Source organism: Rhinopithecus roxellana, chromosome 3 (genome assembly GCF_007565055.1).
Source record: "Rhinopithecus roxellana isolate Shanxi Qingling chromosome 3, ASM756505v1, whole genome shotgun sequence".
NCBI lineage: Eukaryota > Metazoa > Chordata > Mammalia > Primates > Cercopithecidae > Rhinopithecus > Rhinopithecus roxellana.
The window spans coordinates 46,820,493-46,834,619 of NC_044551.1; the positions used below are offsets into that span (position 1 = coordinate 46,820,493).

General features: G+C 34.7%; 1 non-coding gene across 1 annotated transcript; it reads left to right on the plus strand.

Moving 5' to 3' along the window:
• The first annotated feature begins 3,628 nt into the window (after window positions 1–3,628).
• On the plus strand, window positions 3,629–3,735 carry LOC115896656. Its single transcript, XR_004056564.1, has one exon. It is a non-coding gene; the product is annotated as a U6 spliceosomal RNA (small nuclear RNA).
• Window positions 3,736–14,127: the final 10,392 nt, after the last annotated feature.

Below are 14,127 nucleotides of genomic sequence, written 5' to 3' on the forward strand. Positions count from 1 at the left end.
TCAAATTTCAGACAGTTGAGGTGGCTTCAGATGGGGATTCAGGTACCAGATGCAGGAAGCCAAGGAGAAGGAAATCCAGAAAACTAAGAGAATTTTCCTTTTATTTTCAGATTTTTTTTTTTTTTTTTTTTTTTTTTTTTTTTTTTTTTTTTTGTCTTTTGAACTACATGTGCACATAGTGACACTTGAAGAGACTGGTAGAGAGCAGCTGCTGGTCGGAATGCACCTGAGAAGATTTTAGCAATTGCACAGAGAGTGGAATATAGCAGGGGTTTGGTCTTAGCCAGAGCAAAGATTTCTCAAGCACCCCAGACACTCATTTGAGGGTGCATTACAGTTATACCCTAGAAGTAAAGGCTATTTTCTATCAGGGGATTAAAAAAGCAAATAAAACACAAATCAATCACATAAAAAACCCTTTCATATTTCCTTAAAAAAAAACTATAACAAGGCATTGGTAGAATTAATGAGAATTGCCAGTAATTTAACTATCTGCCAAGAAAAAATAAGCCAAAATTATTTATAGAAAGGCCTCTAAAATATATTTTCAACAATGTTGATTAATAAGTTATAACATATACAGAAAATCATAATAAAGTGATTGATAATGAAAATATAAAGTAATAAACATAAAGAAACCCAGAGGTGATCCAGACATTACAATTAGCCAATAATGTTTAAAAGAAAGGAGAGATGAACAAAATAAATGATAAGATGGAATATATAAAAAAGTACAATAATAAAAAAGTACAATATATATTTAAAAAACAAAAGTCAATATATTATTGCTGGATATAAAAACAAACTCGGTAAAGAAAATAAAAATAGCAAATTGAAATAGTAAAAGAAATGTTAAAAGAAACTGATGAATTGCAAAAATATACAAAATAAATAAAAAAGAATGGGAAATACAAAAATAAAAATTGAGAAATATGAAACAGTAAAAAAGAAAGAAAATAAGTAAATCAAATCTACTTGTAATTGGATTCCCAGAGGAGAAGCAAAAATAATGAGACAGAGCATTATTTTGAGAAATAATAGTCAAGAGAGTTCTATATTTGATTTTTTAAAATCAACAGATTCAAGAAGTTCAACATATTTCAAAAACAAATAAAATCATTGCATTAGTTTGTTATCACAGTGTTACAAAGGTCTTCCCAAGACTGGGTAATTTATAAAGGAAAGAGGGTTAATTGACTCACAATTCCACAGGGCTAGGAGGGCCTCAGGATACTTACAATAATGGGGAAAGGGGAAGCAGGCACGTCTTAAAAGGTGCAGGTGATAAAGAGAGCCTGTGAGAGCACCGGGAAAACTACTGTTTCTAAAACCATCAGATCTCATGAGAATTCACTCACTATTAGGAGAACGGCATAAGGGAAACTGCCTCCGTAATCCAATCACTTCCCTCCCTCCCTCCACACGTGGGGATTACAATTCCAGATGAGATTTGGGTGGGGACACAGAGCCAAACCATATCAATCACAATTACAAACAAAATGGCTATTATAATACTAACAAACATCAAAGACAATGAGAAAATCTCTAAAAGCAGCTAGAGAAAACAGTAAGAATCACTAACTTTTAACAGAAACTATGAAAGACACAAAAAAATAGAATGATGCCTTCACAATTATAAGTGGGAGAATTATTTTGAATTATCTTCAAAAATTCAAGTAAGAATATTTTATAACAAAGTTGAAGAAATTATTAAACATTTTTCTTCCTTTATAAGAAATATTAAACATGTTTTCAAGTTAAAAAATAATGATTTAATATAAGAACGGAGAGGTAAAAAGAAATACACCACTCCGGAAAGGATAAAATATTGAGTAAATATCAAAATACATTAGCTGTTTACATTTTAAACAGCAGCAAGCCTGGGTGTGGTGGCTTATACCTTTAATCCCAGCACTTTGGGAGGCCAAGGCAGGTGGATCACTTAACGTCAGGTGTTCAAGAGCAGCATGGGCAACATGATGAAACCCTGTCTCTACAAAAAATACAAAAATTAACTGGGTGAGGTGGTTCATGCCTGGAATCCCAGCTACTCGGGAGACCAAGGCAGGAAAATAGTTTGAACCCAGGAGGCAGAGGTTGCAGTGGGCCCAGATGGTGCCACTGCTCTCCAGCCTGAGTGACAGAGCTAGAGCCAAGACTCCATCTCAAAAAAACAAATAAACAAAACAACAGAAATATCTTGTAGAGTTTATAATACGTTTAGAAGTGAAATGACAAAAATAGCAACACTGAGAAATAAATGGAAATTGTTGTATTTTTTAATATAATAAGAGAATACATTTAAGATAAATTAGATATACATACATTTGGTAATTTACAAGGTATTTGCTAAATATGGTGATAATAACAATTATGATAAATATTAGTAAAGGAGAAAGGTGAATAACCAAAACCTGATTAATGCAGAATGAGAAAAAAATGATAGGAAAGGAGAAAACAACAAAACAACACCTAAAAACAACGACATCAACCATAGAGGAAGAAAACAGAACATAGGGAAAACAAGTGATAAAATAGCAGACCTAAACCAAAATACATAAATAATTGAATTAAATGTAAATGGATTCAGTACTACTTCAACCAAAACACAGATTATGAGATTGAATTAAAAATAAATGCAACTACATACTGCTTGAAGAATACCTGTTAAATAACGCAATGCTGTAGGTTGGAAGCAAACATATACAAACAAACTGACATGTCTTTATTACAAAAAAAGACCAAGTGGTCCTTCAGAAAAGTAAATGTGACAAACATTAAAGAGAACTATTTCATAGTTATAAAATGGTCATTTCAACAAGAAGATACAATCAAATTTTGTATGCACTTAATAATATCTTTATTTTAAGTAAAGAAACGTGATAGAAGTTTGTGGCTTTAAGTGCCTATGTTACAAGTAAGTGAAGCTTGACTATCAATAATGTCAGCTTAAAAGTCAGAAACAAGATGAGAAGTTCAAGTTTAAAGAAAAACAGCAGGAAAAAATTTTTAAATGAGAAAGCATTGAGATAGAAAACAAATAATCTGTAGAGAATATCAGTAAAGTAAAATTTTGCAGCTGTAGAATGATATTACAAAACCTCCCAAGACTGATCTAGAAACAAAAGAGAAAAAACAAATTATCAATATCTTGAACAAAACAGGAGATATCCATATAGGTTTTACAGTTAATGAAAGAACATTGATGGATATTATGAATAATTTTTGCCAATAAATTTGAAATTTCAGATGAAATTTACAAATTAGTTGAAAGTTAAAATTTACCAAAATAGGTGCAAGAAAAAGTAATCTAAAAATTGTCTTATATGTAACATAAATTAACATTTTATTAAACACTTTCCTCAAGGAAAATTCCAGCACCGTGTAAGTGCAACGACACAACTCTATTTCACAAGTCAGAAAAATGCCTTTATTTCATGTTAGTCTTAATTAAATTTAGTGAGCATAGAATTTTTAATTGGCTATTATGTGACATCAACAAATGGAAGATATTTAACTCTTCCTCCATTTCCATTGTTGCTGTTGAAATCAGCTTTCAGTGACTTGTTCCTACGATGTTAATCTGTTTTTTTCTTTTTCTTTCTATTAATGTTAAGATTATTCTTTTGTACTTGCTTTAATAGCACACACAGTAACATTTGCAATGTACAGGGAAGATTAACTGACCTGCTGCACAAAGATGACACACAAATTTATGAAGATGGTTCTTTTTATTTTCCTTAAATTTTAGGTAATTTCCCAATGATGTATATTTTCTATTTTTTTTTTTCAAAGTCTTTGTCAATTTTCATAGTTTCCACGTTTCTGCCAAAATTTTACAGTTTGGCTTCTATCTCACTCTAAGTAAAAGCATGATTGTTTTATAGTATGTGTCTGATAAATGTAAAAATTTTCCTGTTGAATTCTTCTATTGTTTATCCTGTCTTTTGTTTCCTATTTATGTTGACTTGTAGTCTAAAGGTCTTCATTATTTTGGCTGGATGCGAGACATTATGGTTTAAATTTATTTTTAGAAAAGTAATGTTTGATGTATAGGATTTTTAAAATCTCTCGTAAGAGAATTATTTTATTCTGTCATTTACTTCGTGTCACTAACAATAGATCATCATTTTAATCTAAACACATGGCTTGAGATTTTGAAAGGAGATATATTTTACTTCTGGTACACCCTACATTTTAAAGTGTAGACATACGTGGTTTCAGTTGGTCTCTCACTGTACCTCTTACAAAGCATGAAATGCTACCAGAGCCAAAGTGGTCGCATGCCAAGCTGATATCTCTGTATTTTTTTCTTTCCTTCAATCATGGTCTGATACTTTCAGTTTTCAAATGCAATGTCTCCAAAACTGAGCCCTTCTTTTCTTCACAACTCTTTGTCCTCTTGTGCTTCACTATTTGGGGAGTGGTGCTAGTCTTTACCTGTCTTATAGAAGCCTATGACTAGAAATCTTTGTTTACTGCCCAAATTGTCACCGCTCTAAAAAAAAAAAAAAAAAGGAAGAAAACTGTGTGGAATCTGTCTTTGATAATACAAATACTCATGTTTGCTTTCTTTAACTTTGCATAATTATTCTCATTGATTTTCTTATCTTTCAGCTGCTCTAAATGCAAATGTAATTGTGTTCTATCCCAGCTCAAAATCTTCAATAGGTTTTTATTGCATACAAGATGCATACACTATGTTGATCAATAAAAAAAAGTTTAACTTTATACCTTATGAGAAGATTCCTGAATCTTACTGCCAGTTTAAATCCAGACTCTACCTATTATTCTGTTTTCTTCTACTATATGCTTATCTTCTCTCTCCTTCAGCTTTCTAACATGTACAATGGTACTTACAGTAACTAACATATATTTATGCTCTACTTTGTGCATGTTACTACATGCTACAAAATTGAACACAGATATTACTTCCTGTATGACATATTTATTTATTCCCAAAGTAAAATTTTTTCTGCATGTTTTTCCACACTGCTATGCCTTGAAAAAGGTCACAATTATTTTTTTTAATTTTAAAAATTATATTTATAGCAAAGTCAACTTGTATATTTATGTATGGATTCTAAGGCAAAGTTGAATAAAAGTTTAAGATAAAAACTCACACAGTATTCTAGCTTGACATAGCCCTCTTTGGGGTATTCAGTGATTGCACTGAATGTATGATTTAGCTCTGCTCTGACACTCAGAAGCACAGCTAGACATTCAATTTTCTATCTGAGCTCTTACAGCATGATTGTCTCTCTCTCTTTTAGAATACACTAGGCATAATACCAAGCTGTTGAATTTTACATGTTTTTCTATCCTTACCACTTTATACTAGAATGTCCTAATAAATGTCTATTGAAAAAGTGCATGAATGAGTGAATGAATGAAGCTCCAGAAGAGACAAAGCCAAAATGAAAAGCCGAGACATCTTTGCATTCACAAGCTAGAATTATGTCTCACATATTTGAAGAGACTTAAAAAAATTCTCATCCAGTCTTGCTTCCATTTTCACCTTTTGGAGTTAAAAAACTGAAGTCTGGACTCATTACATTAATTTCTTTAAAAATTACCAACTGAGGTTCTATTACTTTATACACAAGGCACTATGTTAAGTGATTTTCAAATTAAATGTTAAGAAACATTTTCTGCCCTTGAGGGGGGATTGAGAAGCTGCAAATGAGAAGCTCTTTTCTAATGTAATAAGACCTGACCTTTTTATGTTTCTTTTACATTGTAAGTACAAACTGGCCATCATCTTCAGGCTCATCTCTTTCTTGCAATTATCAGACACAGCTAGGAGCAATTAGCTGACATTTTAAATATTTTACATGGGCATTCCCATAGTCAAACTCAAATGTTCATTTCATATAGTTTCCATGTTTCAACTTTTCTGGTTGTAGTTGTGCCGGTTGCTTTGCTACTGTATGCCAGAGGTTACCATTTTATCATCCTCCAATAACATTTCCCTTGCCATTTTACAGCCTTCACTACTGACAGACTTTGCTGCATTTTTCAACTCCTGTCCACTAAAAGTTATGAAGTGAATGCCAAATATTTTAGATTTTTTGTTATGGCAGCATCCCACACTAGAACAATTTCTGATGCAGTGGTTGCTGCATAGCAAAACTTCTGAAATTCAGTGCCCAAAGAAAGAAAAACAGTACCTGTTTTGTTCATACAAATACATAGATGAACTGGAAAGTATTCTGTCTGGCACTATGTGAAGAATCCAGCAGTCTCAACTGGGATTATTCTGGATCAGCCAGCTTACCAACACAAAATTTAAGAGTCCAGACAAAATCAACAGGACCACTTACATGGCCCATAGTTAATTGCCATTTAAGTTAATTGGCAATTAACTAATTAACTTAATTAACTTAATTAATTAAGTTAATTAGTTAATTGCTTCTAAGAGAACTGAGTAGAAATTTTCAAGAGCTGTGCATGTGATCTTTTTACTTATATGTAATTGTTAGGAATTATTTTAAGTTACTGATATTTAGGAGACTTTGTTTTACAGCAATGGCTAACTCATTATTGAAATTGAAACATTTTGAAAAAATTTTTATTCTTTAATAAAAGTTCCTAAAATTAGAGGCTAACGCATAATAAAACAACAGCATCAGCAACAACAATAAAAACAAAATAGGCCTGTAATAAATATTTAATTGGGAGGCTGGGTATGGTGGCTCACGCCTGTAGTCCCAGCACTTTGGGAAGCCAAGGCAGGTGGATCACTAGATCAAGAGATCAAGACCATCCTGGCCAACATGGTGAAACCCTGTCTCTACTAAAAAAATAAAAAATTAGCTGGGAGTGGTGGTGTGTGTCTGTAGTCCCAGCTAGTCTGGAGGCTGAGACAGGAGAATCGCTTGAACTTGGGATGCGGAGGTTGCAGTGAGCCGAGATCGCACCACTGCACTTCAGCCAGGCAACAGAGAGAGACTCTATCTCAAAAAAAAAAAAAAAAAAAAAAAAAAAAAATTAATTGGTGAATGCATTGGTCAACATAGCAGTCTTGAGAGGGGTTTAGAGAAGAAAATAAAAGTATAGTTTAATAATCATACCTTATAAAATAAAGATTTGCCAAAATGCTTACATGTTAAAAGGCATTTTGATAAAACACAATCCCAAATTAAGATAAAAATTTTTGATAAAGTACCAATAGATATATAATTTTTAGCATAATGATATATTTAACAGGCTGAAATATTTCTACCAAGGGTTTTTCTAGGCATTTTAAATATTTAAGTGAAAGTAAAGATTTTACAAAGAAATAAAGTTTAGAAACTATTTTTTAATCATTTATAAACCATAACTAGATTATTTTAAAAATAAATCTATTCGTAAAAGAAGAAACAATTTTAAAATAGCACATCTCCAAGCCAAAGAACCAACATAAGAGGTTTGCATATTTTGGATCCTAATTTGTCTCCAACATGTAGTATTTGGCCTACTACACAGTAAGTGCTTAATCCTTTTTTAGTTGAATAAATAAATCAATTATAAATAATGAAAAAAAAAGCCATGAAATATTGGGTAATTTTTTGTCTCTTTTCTGGGAGATGGCTAAAAATTGGTGTTTAATTATACCTAATATTTTCAAGAATGTGGAGACAAAAAAAAATCTTTTCTTTTTTTTTGTTAGAGATGGAATCTCTCTCTGTCGCCCAGGCTGGAGTGCAGTGGCATGATCTCAGCTCACTACAACCTCCACCTCCTGGGTTCATGCCATTCTCCCACCTCAGCCTCCAGAGTAGCTGGGACTACAGGTGCCTGCCACCACACCAAGCTAATTTAGTTTTTGTATTTTTAGTAGAGATGGGGTTTCACTGTGTTAGCCAGGATGGTCTTGATCTCCTGACCTCATGATCTGCCCACTTCAGCCTCCCAAAGTGTTGTGATTACAGACGTGAGCCTCCACTCCTGGCCCCAGTAAATATTTTTTATGTACGGCAGACATTTAGTAAAACTCTTTAAATTTCTCAAGGCAGAGTGTACTTTTATGGAATGCATTAGTCACTAGCTACTTTCTAGGTGAAAGAAAGATTAAGCTTAGTTCAATTTAATAACATTTTTTGATGTTTTTGTAATTATAATTTGAAAGCTACAAATTCTATTTCATTATAATTATCTGTATATATTAACACAATATTTACATCATTAGAATTCAATTGAATTTAAACACGTTTATTAACACATATAGTATAAGCTTTTCAATAAAACGTCTAGTGCAATGTTTCCTAGAAAGGATTACAACTGTCCTTAGATTATTATTTATACATATGCTGAGTAGAAATAGCTGACTGAAACACAGTGAGTGTTATGCATCTAATTTTGAACATGTCAACTTAAATTTCCTCATAATTTATCCTTTTATGTTATCCTAAAGCATGTTTTATTCATGGATTCACATAGCACTGTATTAGTTCACAATAATTAATACAATATTTATAACAATCTGGAAAACTTACAAAATGTAATGTGCTTGCAAATTCTGTTTCTGCATGAAAAATGTTAATAATGTTATCAGGAAAATAAATCATGGAAGCAAAAACACTGCATTTGTTATCTGATAAAAACTCAAGTTATTATCATACTGACAAATACAACCTTAGGACTGTCTCTTAACTGGTTGATGAGAGTCACTCCCAAACAATATCTCTATACTTATAATGTTTTCACCAACTAGGCAAATTGGGCTTACACAATGTGGTTCACCTTGAAAATAAACAGTGCACAGCTGGCCACAGTTATCTATTACAGCAAAATTATCCCTTTCGCTAGCATTTATTAAGAGCCTAGTTACATAAGTCATTTTGTTCTTGGTATTATAAAACTACTTAAAAACAACAGAAGATGTCAAAATTTCCCACTATCCTCTGTACAGCCATCAAAGGTAATTAATATTTTAGCTAGACTGAACTAAGTCATAAAGAAATAGATAAAAGCATTTTTGTGTTTTGTCCCTTATGAAATAATGTATGTGTACCAGAGGAGAAGACATAGAAAGTGCACAAAAGTACAAAGAATAAATTCACTAGAATACTGTCACCCAGCAACAGTCATAGTTAATATATCTCCAGGATTTTTTTCTGTTTTAGTATTTGAGATAATAGTATATATTACATCATAAATATATCCCACCTAATTAATATTATAATGAATTTCAATGTAAGAAAGATTTCTAAAAGTGAATGTTTATTGCAAAATTCATAAAGCTGTATAGCATGGAGGTTAAATTCACACTAAGGAGTCAGTTGGAGTGTGTCATTCCTTACTCTATCTCCGCCAGCTAAGTGTTTGAGCATGGACAAAGAGCTCAACCTTTCTTTATGTTTACTATAAAATGGAATAAAATAGTTCCCATTTCACAGGATTGTTACAAGGAGGAAACTCACTAACTCATGCAAAGTTTTTGAAGTATGAAGTATATATTGTTAAATCAAAATATTTTAGCTATTCTTTTCAGGCTGTTACTATATATTTTCAAATGGCTTTCCCAAAAGAGTGAACATTCCACTCAGAAGTGAACTTACCAGTATCAATTGAGTACACACACACACACACACACACACACACAGAAAGAGAGAGAGACTATTGGCCGTATACATAAGTGTGGGAATAATAAAATAATAAAATTTAAAAATACCTTAATCATAGCTTTCTTTATGTCATGGAAATAGAGCTGAGACAGAAAAAAAAAGCTGGAAAAGGCAATAAAACATGAGGTCAACAGAACACTACTTATAACCAAGCACTATGGAATCCTCACTCTTTAGATATCTCTGGATAAACCATAATTTGATCTACATAATTTTAAATGAAGGTCTTTGCATTCTTCCTCAGGCATGTCTACCCATTCAGTGTCAATCAGCCCAAATTCACACTATCCAAGTTGCTGGAGGATCCAGAGATTTAAGTCTGTAACTATTCTGAAATGGCATGAACATTTTATGCTATTAGGCATGAGTCTCACTCTCCATTATGCTCTGTGGATTTTATTTACAGAGAAAAGCCTGGCCTCCATTCTTGCTGTCAGAGGCACGTTGGGCTTTAGTGCCTAATAGACAGAACAGTGTGTTGACATGCATATGTTCATGCAGGACTTGGCACAGAAAGGCTATCTGATCCACTGTCTCTATATCCTTCAACGCATTGTCAGGTTCACTTTTTAATTACCCATCACAGAGGTTTTGCCTTTCTTGGTTGGAGATTCAATTTCTCATACCACTCTCAGGAAGATTTCCCACAATGCCAAATGCATCTACACGAGTTCAAATTAAGTTTGAAAATGCCTTAATAAAGGAACGATAGAGGCCCATTGAGTACCAGTGGCCCTACTTGAGGGTGGATATTATTACTGAAAAAGATTTCACTTAAACATGTTGTTAACTCATACATACTGTGTGGCTTATGGATTCATAATTTTTCAGTTCGTGAAATGACTCCAACCTAGCTTAACTTTTCTGAGCTGAGATTAATTTAGTTTACTGATATTTTAAATTTTACTAACATTATGGCCACATCTTTTACATGCAAAAATAGACTTCCTACCATGGACTCTAATTGAATTCTGTTAGTGCATATTTGGTAAAGTTTGTAGACTTATGAAGCAGAGGGTAATAATTTTTATGACTTTTTTTTTTTTTTTTTTTTTTTTTTGAGACAGAGTTTCGCTCGTCACCCAGGCTGGAGTGCAATGGTGGAATCTCAGCTCATGCAATCTGCACATTCTGGGTTCAAGTGAATTCTCCTGCCTTAGCCTCCTGAGTAGCTGGGATTACGGGCATGTGCCACCCCATCCAACTAATTTTGTATTTTTAGTAGAGATGGGGTTTCTCCATGTTGGCCAGGCTGGTCTCAAACTCCCAACCTCAGGCGATCTACCTGCCTCAGTCTCCCATAGTGCTGGGGTTGCAGGCGTGAGCCACTGTGCCCGGTCGATGACCCATTTTTGAATGGTTTCTCATTAGCATGAAGGCTTCTCCAGTAAAAATAAAAGTAAAACAACCAAGCAACAATAACTACAACAAACAATAACAAACGGCAGCAAAAACAAGCAGCAATATCTGGTATTATCCATCTCCCGAATTCTGGTTTTGATATTTAAAAAAAATCTAAATAAGCAGGCCTCATGAGAATGAGAAATATGCTAAAATGTGCTAGTAGATCATGAAGCGTAGATATGAGTAGTGCCATCCTCTTGCTTCCAGTCTCTTTGCATTCTGGTGACGAAAGTAATTGAACAATATATTGACTTAAGAGTGTAAGAAATTTCCTGCAGGACAGTACTTTTGTTATGTTAGGAGCTAGTCAGACACGAGCAGGGAAGGAGGGCCCCCCACACCGCCCCCTGCCCCCACCCCCACCCTCCAGGAATGTCAGATGACCAGCAGGTGATGGTTCAGCAGCTGTTGTATTGCCTCTCTAAAATGATAGTCGGTCACAGCTGGCACCAGGGAGAGACCATTTCTTGATGGTCTGGCAGTTGTCACCCTAAAATGGTAATTGATGGCAGCCAGTGCCAGGAAGAAGCAGTTTCCCAAAAGATAAAAACACTTGAAATTGGTAATCAGCAGCTCCCAACAAGTTCTCAGGTCAAGTGAGCTTGAGCATGCGCATTAAGAGACAAAATGGCAGCACATGAACTTCCTGGGGCATTTCACCAGATAAAGGAAGAAAGCCTCCAGTGAGCATGGGTATAACTTCTTCAACACACTGTGCATGCTCACCTCCCAAGTTCAAGGAGAGCATCGCGCATGCCAGCAGCTCACCCTAAGGGAAGAATTAAGGGAAAAGGGCTTGGGACGCCGGAAGTAGGCCAACATATAAAGTCCTAGGTTCAAGGATAAATGGGGCACTTGACCTCCAAGGTGCACATTTGGGTCGCTTCTAAGTAGGTACTTTCTTTTCTTTCATTCCTGGCCTAAAGCTTTTTAATAAACGTCCATGCCTGCTTTGAAACTTGCTTTGGACTCTTTTTCTGCCTAATGCCCATCAGTCAATGTTTTTCTTCTGAGGAAGCAAGAATTGAGGTTGCTGCAGATCCATACAGATTCGCTGCCAATAACTCAGTCGCCACTCAACACTTTTCACCTTGAAAGATACTTCTTCCTTTAGATGCCACTTCCTCCAACTTCAGAAGACCACTTATCATTCTGTACATTCAGCTGCTTCTGGTTTGTGACATAAAACAGTAAAACCATTTAACCCATGAGAATCAGCATATTGCTTTACATTTTTCATTTTGAGTTCTACTCTTTGTTTATGTGTGGAATGCCTCGGATGGTGGGACTGCAAGAAGCAACACATGAAACTAAGAAAATTAAATGTACAATATGTGCATTACCAGTGATACAGATTATTTTTTCATCTCCTCATTTCCTACTTCTATAATGGAATTTACCCAATGTCATCGACCCACTGCTTTCAAGAAAGTGACTAACCCCTTTAGGTTATGATATCTTACATTGAGTTCCATAATAGGCACCTAGAACAGGAAATTCACAGGCCAAACTTTATGGAGGAAAGTACAAAATATTGAGCCCATATACAGTCCTTCAGCAAGCCTGTCCACAGAGTTCATGAGTCCTTTGAGTAACCCCTTGGATTGTGAAAGAAAGAAGCTGACTGATATACATAAGACAAATTATGAAGAACCTCTTCTGCAGTAAGGACTTTGGAACGCATTTACATCAATGTCAGATAGGTAGTCATGCAGGCAGTGATATTCGACCCCTGCTGGGACACATGAGAATGGGCCTTGAGCCTGGAACATTCTTACACAGTAAAGAAGAGCTCTCATACCTTGTGCTGAGTTTATGTGTGGGAATATCTCTTCCTGTTTCAGACTCAGTGTGTATCTTTTGTTCTGCTTAAGCATGTGTGCCATATGGCTCCTGGCCAATCCCACTACTACAACCATTCTAGACGGGAGGTAGGGTCCCTCACCTGCAGAATGAGGCAGCACATGGAGACTATCATTCTATGTGAGCTGTGGAATGAGAATTGTTGGCTGTGGGAAACCAATAGATATCATTGTAGCTAATCTTGATCTGATTATCTTCGAGTAAAATGTTGTTCCATCCAATCCCTTTCCATCCAATGCCTGGGTGAGTGGTGTCTTTCTTGGTGACTTTGAACCATAGAGTGGACTGACATCCTTGGGACTGTGGCTCCTGGAGGAGCAGGACTCCTCCCCTGAAAGTGATACGAGGTATCACTAGTTTACACTGGTACACATATTTTAAGACTTCGGATCAATTTCAAGAGAGCCACCCACATAACTGTTTTAAAAATCTACCATAGTTAGTTCCAGACTATTTTCTAAATTATTACCAAGATATTACTATTTTATAGCATATATTCAGACTATCTCAGAAAAGGAGGGGGGTTGGAGAGAGAGGCAGTGAAATGAACTGCTCGATGTTCTGCTGACTGAGAGGATATTTTTTTCTTTACTCTGTTTGGGGCCAGCCCTTAATGGATTGAGGCACCTTGAAAGTCCACTTTCAACTCTTTCCACACCATTGAGCAAAGCTGTGTGTAACACAACAAGATCCTTATTAACCTTCCTCAAAGGAAATTTTATGGTTTTCTATAATAGGAAAAACTCCATCTCTTCTATACCACCTATACATTTTTATTTCCCTGAATACATTCTTTTCATACACACCATGATGCAAATTTGCCTGTGGTTACATGCTTACTTGATGTTTTCCTAGGTTCCCACTAATTTTACGTTCCTTAAAGCAGGGATGGGCTTGGTTTATCTAACCACTGGCTTTCTTGCACAAAATGCTCAGTAAGAGTTCAACATACATTTTATACATTTATGAAAAAAGATGAATACAATAAATCCTATCAGACAACAAATGAACCACATGCATAAGGGAAATCATTCCATTTTTTTTTCTCTTAACATTTCTTTCATCTATAGAATATTCTAACTTGAGAATTGAAAAGATCCACATAAGTTGTTTTGAGATAATTTTCATCATGTGTTCTGATAACATCGCCAGTCCTTCCATTTCCCATATCCTTCCACAACTTCAGCCATGGAATCTTAATTTTACACAATTACTTTTTACAAGAGATTGTCTTTGACGATAGTTTTAT